Source organism: Varroa jacobsoni, unplaced genomic scaffold (genome assembly GCF_002532875.2).
Source record: "Varroa jacobsoni isolate VJ856 unplaced genomic scaffold, vjacob_1.0 scaffold_1351, whole genome shotgun sequence".
Classification (NCBI taxonomy): domain Eukaryota; kingdom Metazoa; phylum Arthropoda; class Arachnida; order Mesostigmata; family Varroidae; genus Varroa; species Varroa jacobsoni.
This window is the reverse complement of record NW_019214253.1, coordinates 48,794-56,622: the sequence shown is the minus strand read 5'-3', so window position 1 is coordinate 56,622 and position 7,829 is coordinate 48,794. Positions and strand designations below refer to the sequence as shown.

At 40.5% G+C, this 7,829-nt stretch overlaps 1 long non-coding RNA gene across 2 annotated transcripts; it reads right to left on the bottom strand.

The window, feature by feature from the left end:
• Positions 1-3,785: 3,785 nt before the first annotated feature.
• LOC111269073 (uncharacterized) lies at positions 3,786-7,746 on the bottom strand. 2 transcript variants are annotated; one of them, XR_015314461.1, is made up of 4 exons: positions 7,222-7,746; positions 6,020-6,217; positions 5,336-5,518; positions 3,786-4,830 (listed from the first exon to the last, which is right to left on the bottom strand). It is a non-coding gene; the product is annotated as an uncharacterized LOC111269073 (long non-coding RNA). The 2 variants fall into 2 exon arrangements; XR_015314460.1 differs by having other exon boundaries at positions 6,020-6,229; positions 7,222-7,745.
• Positions 7,747-7,829: the final 83 nt, after the last annotated feature.

Sequence of the window (7,829 nt, the reverse complement as noted above, 5' to 3'; positions counted from 1 at the left end):
AGTTTACGAGCTGAGCGCTTTCGTTTCGGCTGGCTACAGTGAACATAGCAAATCAATAAAAAACCTATTTTCGAAAATGTTTTCGGCATCGTTACGCATTAGGGGAGTCCGTTTATTTAACAATATATTATTATATGATACAGTTATAATTTCACGTTGCAAATGCACTTTAATACGCAGTATTTCAAATGGTGAGTAGCCCTGTGTAAATGGCCCGAACCCAACCTAGAACTTGAATCAGAGGTAGGTTTTAATCGTATGTTTCAAATTAGAATTGGATGTTCAGTGCTGACTGTAGAGTTAGGGCTGAGCCGCAGTCGGATCTGGTGGAAAATTCCATATAGATGAGCGTCGCCTTTGACAAAGAAGACGCTGTAAGCCGAAAGCTTCATTAAACTGTATTCTGACGACGGCAAACTGGTGTAACCTACCTTAACAGGATGACTAATCGTTTTCAAAGATTCTAAACGGTTCTATGTCCCGTGTCTACTCACTAGGCAGCACATATTCGAGACCTAAGAGCTACTTTACTACAATATTCTAGTATGTGTATTGTTTCTTCGAAAAGAATTGGCAATACTGTCGTTCAAGCACCATTGCGGATTCTTAAACGTCACAATAGATCTTTATGTTTTTTCCCCGCTAGGCATTCCATTAGACGGCTGGCTTCTGGCACGAAGCAAGATGTGTCTATGCCCGGCTTCGAATTTTGTACCACAACGGTTCCCAAGTGCAGTCTAAAATGAAAAAAAAAAAAAACTGATTCGACGACGGGCCAATTCACACTCGATAGACTAACGCCGATACAGAAAAGGCCACATTCGCACAGCTTATTCTTATACGTATGCGTAGTCCTTAAGAATAAGCCATGCAAAAAGCGAAACGAGCTTCATAGGTTTGCTTGGATATATACCAGTGTTTCACTTATCCTATTTTTTTATCGTTCAGGATAACACGTACACCATGAGGTAAATTTTGCATTATTATTGTCATGTATTTCCCGTCTAGCTTCTTTCTGCTCGTCTAAAAATAATAATAATATTTTGATTTCGCACGTGCTGTTCATTAGAGGGAGGCTACGCTATGCTTAAGTAGAAGGTGGATTCTATGCAGATAGTCGCCGACGCACATGAGAGGCTAAGCTTAACAAGATAAGACCGCTATTGAATTGTTGAAGAGATTGTTCGTTTCAAGTTTTGGCGCGTTTGTCTTCCTCTTTTGAGCGTTTCGTATCTATTTCATCTGCTGCAGCGGGAATCAAAGCTGGACACCGACGTTCCCAAGGGAAGAGCACTAGGGTACAGCGGTGGAAAGGGAAAAATCAGCTGGGAAATAGAGCTGACTATATTCCGGAGATATTTATTAATTAAGCCTTCGACTGCGCGTTAGGCACACAATTTCATCTGCTCAGATTGCGTTCGGTGATGAAGCTGAGCAAGGATATGTCTAGCAAAATGGAAGTCACAATCCCACCATTAACAAGGGCAAATAGAGCAGAGTTACGCAGGGTTACACCGTCGATACTGTTCCCCGCTGAAATTGCACGAAATCTAGATGATTTTTTTAGCCAGGATTTCTGTGCACACAAATAATAACTCCCACGAAATTGATTAATACAAAGAAATGGGCACGAAGTTCACATCACGTTTATTTGGGTTGCAAATATTGCATCCCATTGCTAGAGCGGACCATTTTCTGCAAATGTAATGACAGTGTCAGCTAATCGTAAGGTGTCCTGAAGTATTTCTATTTAAAAATTACACACAGTGTCCTTCTTGTTCAGAGTGCACATGTACACAACACGCGAGCTTCTCCGTTAGTAGTTAATAACCTACGTTGGTGCATTGGACATGCGTTAGGGCTCCCTCTGCTAGCCGCGGGTATCGAGTTATATAATATCACGCCACTCCACTCATATTGATTACACTCGATCGTCTGGAGCTCACCGGACGTATTTGGAACGTGAGCTTGAGCAGTGAGATAGCAATGTATAGCTGTCGGACTACGCGAGACATTAATGTTTTGTAAATAAATGCGTACAAATTTCTGTACAACTTCCTGTACCGTATCTAATCTATAATAAAGCACTTCAGATACTTTGCGGTTCCGTTTGTCATAACAATGGTTGAACAAACATCGATCGTGCTCCATTAAGTCATCGGATTCTCTATGAATGTTTCAAGTCTTACGTATGTAGCTAGCTGGATCATATAGCCTATTAGAACAAAACCCGTACACATGCAATATCATTTAATAACACAACATCTGTCCGGCACAACAGTGCCACGGTCTGTCTAGGTAACCAGACTTTCCAGTGTATATTGTTTTCGTTTCCCAACATTCCGCGTACTCTGTATGACTGTTTATAATTTAGATCTTCGTATCCAATTCAGTGTTTTCTTCTGTTTGACTATTTCTTCGGGCAGCTCCAGCTTTTGCGTGATAGCTAAATTACGAAGAAAGGACTCGCTTTGTTCACACAGATCGTATAGGATTAGGCCCAATTTTTAAAAAGGTGAAGGACAAAAAACCGATCGAGTGTGTGGTCTCTCCCTTTTGCCCCGTGTTTTTTTTGTAAGCAACAGCTAAGCGGACTTGCAACTTCGCAAAGACCTTTATCGAGAAGAGGAAATCGAGGAACGCCGTTATTAAAGCGTCTTGCTTGTTCGCCAACTCGTTAAAGCTCAACACGGTGGGGCAAGTATAAATTCTTTTCGCATATCTATTGTAATTCGTTAGCTGGATAGAGTGAACGCACCGAACCGGACGGTGAACGGACCGTCAGCGTATGGCAACACAGACACGCAACAATGAACGATAGATATTGGCTATTTTATAACTCTTGACAGAATCGGTATCTGAGATGGTGGTACACTTGACTTTGAATAATCTGCGTATGTATTTATCGTTCGAGCAAAAAGTGCTCGTTTTTTACGTGTGAATAACAGTCATTTAACAAAAACAATAGTTTATGCTCGTCATTTAATAGTGAGCTTGAAGTGCACCGCAATAAATAGTAGCAGCATCTCGGCAAAATGTTTTTGCCTATTTTTTTTTTTTTTTTTTTATTTAAGCGTCGCCCCACGAGACTGGTGATGTTCGATATTTTAGGAGATAATTTGCGTTTCACATAGACGCGCAAATCGATATTAGTTAGCGCAAGCTAAAATCATGTTCCTATGGAATAGTTAATATGTATGGGCAATCAAATCTTAGGGCCGTCGCAAGCCATGCTGTAAAAAATGATGTTTACATAATGCGTCGTTTTCTTACGTGATTTCATCTGTCCACTTCTCGATTTTCGACGATTGCTCCATAGAGATTAGCCCACGACACGACCAGAATGGCGCTGTTGTATCGTGTTACGCGTTCACGGCCGGTCGAACAATATCTGAAGGGCTTTTAGAAATGCAACCAAGTTTATGTCATATGTGTGAAGGCTTGTCAGATAGTTTTATGGCCTGTTTCTTGAAGGTTCACTTTTTTTAGATCCTAGATAAAAGGTTCCTTCACCAAACGCTTTTGTCGATTGGTTGCTGCTGAAGGAGGGTCTAGGGTACGCTAATTCGCTTAACTTCTAGAACTACCGATATCGATCGTTTCTATCTTGACATTACGGAGGGTCTACCAAAATGAACATCTTGCGCACAGGATACAAAGCCTTTTGTTTATATAGCTTTGTTTATCTAATCGTATCTTATAAAAAGTTCTGTTCTATGAATCATTTCTCCGTACTATGGCAGCATTTAACTAGTTCGATCGCATTAAATATTAAAGAACACCCATTTTCGACTACACAAATCTTCCCGGAGACGTTCATTTTTATTAGAACTTTAGGACTACACGTCATAGACGTAAGTGCATAGCACTAGCAGTTAGAAGCCGTCTTCAAAGCTGTCGACACAAACTGAATAATTCAATTGTTCCACGTAATAATTTTTTCTTAATCTAATGAATTAATTCATTTATATAGCAATTAATAAAAATTTAATTAGAAAAGATTTATTTAATTGTAAAAATCGTGCTTTTCGATTGGTATGGTAACTACTACTGTTAATGATGAAATGGAATATATTAGAATTCGCGGTCTCATTTGCTTCCATGGGCATTGTCCACAACTGTCTATCTGGAAATGCACATGAGTACAGTTATATGTTGTTTTCTAAAAAAATCTGTAAGTTTCAGGGTGAATTAGATTGACACTTGAACAACATACGTACAAATATATACAGTTCAGCGTTAGTCACAAAACTTGATTATCCCTATACCCTTACCAATGGGATAGTCAAGGGATAATATAATCTCTCTCAAAAATTCTTAACGTAACAACATTTTATGTTCTATACGTCAGCGATACAATTTCGAGACGCCCTACAAACAAAGCATTTGCACAACGGGTAAAGGGGAAAAAAACCAATGTGCCATGCAGTGCGTACTTAGAGTCCGACAATACTTTGTTTCATTCTCTGTTCGCGTCGATCTATAGCAACGATTGCCACTGCTGCCTTATAAAATCGTCTAAGTAAACCTTAAAGAAACACCTTCACATAGAGTCATTCTCCGTTATTTGACGCTGTTGGCCTTCCATAGAACTCTCCTTGTCCGATTCCTCATTTTCCTTAACTTTGAGATAGAAAAGGCTCGTTGGCAGGACAACATATCCGACCTCAAAAGATGAACGGTGCTTCTGCGGCGGCTTGGGATGGTGCCCCGCTAAAGGGACTCTTCTCAGTGTTGAGGCAAGAATATCCCGAAGGGAGCTGACATGTTTGCTTAGTGTACTGCGTGTTTTCGGCTGTTCGCCCATCGCTGCTATTGAGCTCTAGCGTTCTGTGAAAAAAAAAAACAATATAGTCAGAATTAGTCCGTAACTAGTTCGTGCTTGGTGGACAAATCAATTTATATATATATATATGTATTCCGTTAACATGCAATGTATCGCATACGATATTAGCTCTAACGTTCAATATTCAAATTAAGTTATTTGTGGACGATCTAGTTCTGAGAACAGGTTTATAGAGAATGATTGGCACTTATTGAGGCTTTTTTTTTTTTTTTTTTTTTACTATAAATGGGAAATTCCGTGGTAGAAAAAATCGTTTTCGATAACGCATATTGTGTGCGTGCGTGCGTGCGCATGTGCGTATGCACTAATATGAAAGAACTAGAGCAGGTATCTTTGACAGAGGCGATTGATCATACTAAATACAATGCGTTCAGCTGGGTATGTTCTATTTGAACTGTTAGCGCTTAACTGACAAAACTATAGGGACGTATATCGATTTTAGTACAAAGTTATCCGAAACCCATTCCGGCTTGTGCCGTGTCAACTTGCATGTCGTTTCCAAGAAAGCCAAAAGTTCCGTGCATCGATTTTGTCTGCCGCATTTGAAATATTACTCAGATTCACAATAACCCAGCAGTGTCGCTTGGAATCCGCTTTGGTCCCTACATGACGCGTCGTGGGTACGTTTTGCTGTGACACGCCTATGGTAGAAGTTAACTACGGGATACGAATCTGTAACTCGATCAAAATTAACATATTTCGATAAAATACGATCGTTTCTGCGAGAAGAGGCAGTACGACGACAATTTTCGGAAACGAGATCGCTGAATCATGACACCTATTCTAAATACTGCTGTCCCATAGCATTATTGGATATAAAATGATAGGTCAATTTTTGTCGACACTTCCGGAATCCATTATCTACGTGAACATGTAATGAATTATTACTGGTTGACTGAAGGAAATGTTTTTACATATTTTGCCTTTGGGCCTGCGATCATCTACAGGTTTCTTTAGTCAAGCGTAGAGGTGTATCAGTAAACCATACCAGACTAAGTTGACGAGTGAGTGTCAACAATGGGGCGAGGTCATAGACAGAAACGGGTACAACATCTATAATTAATAACATATAGACTCCGGACGAGACAGCTGTCAGCTCTGCGAATTCATTAACGATATGTCTTACTCTAGGTAGAAAAAAGTGAAACTGAATTGTTTTCATATAGGACCTACAAAATAGTGATCGAGAACCAGCTGACGACGCACGTTCATGCCAGGAACAGTTGCCTGAACAAATGCAAGGCCTTCGATCGCCACGTACGTGCGGGAAGATAAATATCAGTAGTGTTTTTTCAAAAACATGTGTCCTTCGATGTAGCATAATCTGCTTGGAGGTTGATGCAAACGTACGCGTTGACTTCCAGAGGCCACCTAAAAATTTCACTAGGAGACAATTTTTATTTTGTTAATGCATAGGTATTTTTAACTATTATTATTTCAAATTTTAGGCGGCTTCAGGACTAGCAGTGTCCTATAATTTGAAAAGTTCCAAGATTACCATAGGCTGATTCAGTTTATGCCACTCCCAAAACGTGTCCGAGCCATGATTTCCCTGTATTCATTAATTAGCTCCCTATTATCACTACTACAATCGGGCGACACCTGACATCAAGTAGCAGTAATATGTAACTGGTAGACAGATCTAAGTGATCCTATCACCAGATAATCCAAGTTATCCCAGAATATGAATCATTAGTGTCAATTTGACTTGCTACACAGTCAAAATGTCCTTGCGTGTTTAGGACATGGACATTGCTCAAAAGATTATCTATTTTTCAATGCTAATAGAGATTCGAAGCAATGCACAACCAATTTCAAATTCCAATTCATATATTTCAATTTCTTTATATGAATATCCTTGTGAAGAAGTTATTAAAAATAAACATTACCAGCAAGCGCTTTGGTTTTTCCCTTCTACGAAAATATGTACTAACGTACGGCTTAGAATATTCCTTGCAAAACAACACGGTCTGTCTGTATAGCAAAAATCAATTCAAGCACTACATTTTTTTCGAACCAAATGTTTCTATCCGTGTTTAATTTCCAATTCAGCGGTTCGTTATCTGCTATCACCGACAAACCGCTTTGAAGGTATACGTGAGTAAAACTCTACGATGCCTTCTGATCCTTAATCTATTAAGTTACGAACAGATGACCAGCAATTAATTGCGCCTTCAGATGACAACCTTTTACACTGTTCTCATCCAACATCCGCTGGACGTACATCACAATGACTGCTGATATGTCATGCTTCTAAGTTTAACCATCGGACGGTCGGTGTATAGACTCGGGGGTGTGCAAACCAGATACACCTGATGCATTTTACAGTACAGTTCGCGAACGGTATTGTAAATACATAGAATAAAAGTACTTGCCTTTAGATTGCGCCAGGAAAATCGTTTTGGATTTCACTATAATTTTCGACCCAGGCGACGGGAAACGGGGGCAGTGGTCGCGACTGATCAGCCCAGTTGCTTATAGTTGAAGGTGTCACAATCCAGAGTGGTATATTGTACATACGTCTCACGGTGTCATACTCTCCTAACAAGCAATAAATGAATGTAGCCTAGAGATTTGACGCTTTCACATAGAAAACACACGGCTACCTTTCCTTGCGATACACCAAACGGCTCGATCGCACTTGCAGCAGTCAAGATTTCAGTGTTCCGTTGCCGTTACGTGCTGTTATTTCGTTGCCATATCGCCTGCCGTTCGCTGCTGAAACAACTACCATAGCTGTTATTTAGCCTTTTCCGTCGGGCGTTCGAGCACAGCCAGCGGCTTAGATTAACTGTCGCGTTGTATCTGGCTGCTCGTCGAAAGAAAGCGGCAGTTATACGGAGCTGCGCTGACTTTAACAACTAAACAGATCCGCATTCTCGGGGCCATTGCGCGCAGCACGACGCCGCCGCCGCTTATGAGTGTTTGCGAAAAGCTGCTTTTGCAGCAACGGCGGCCGCCGCTGCTGGCGCCGTCAACGCTG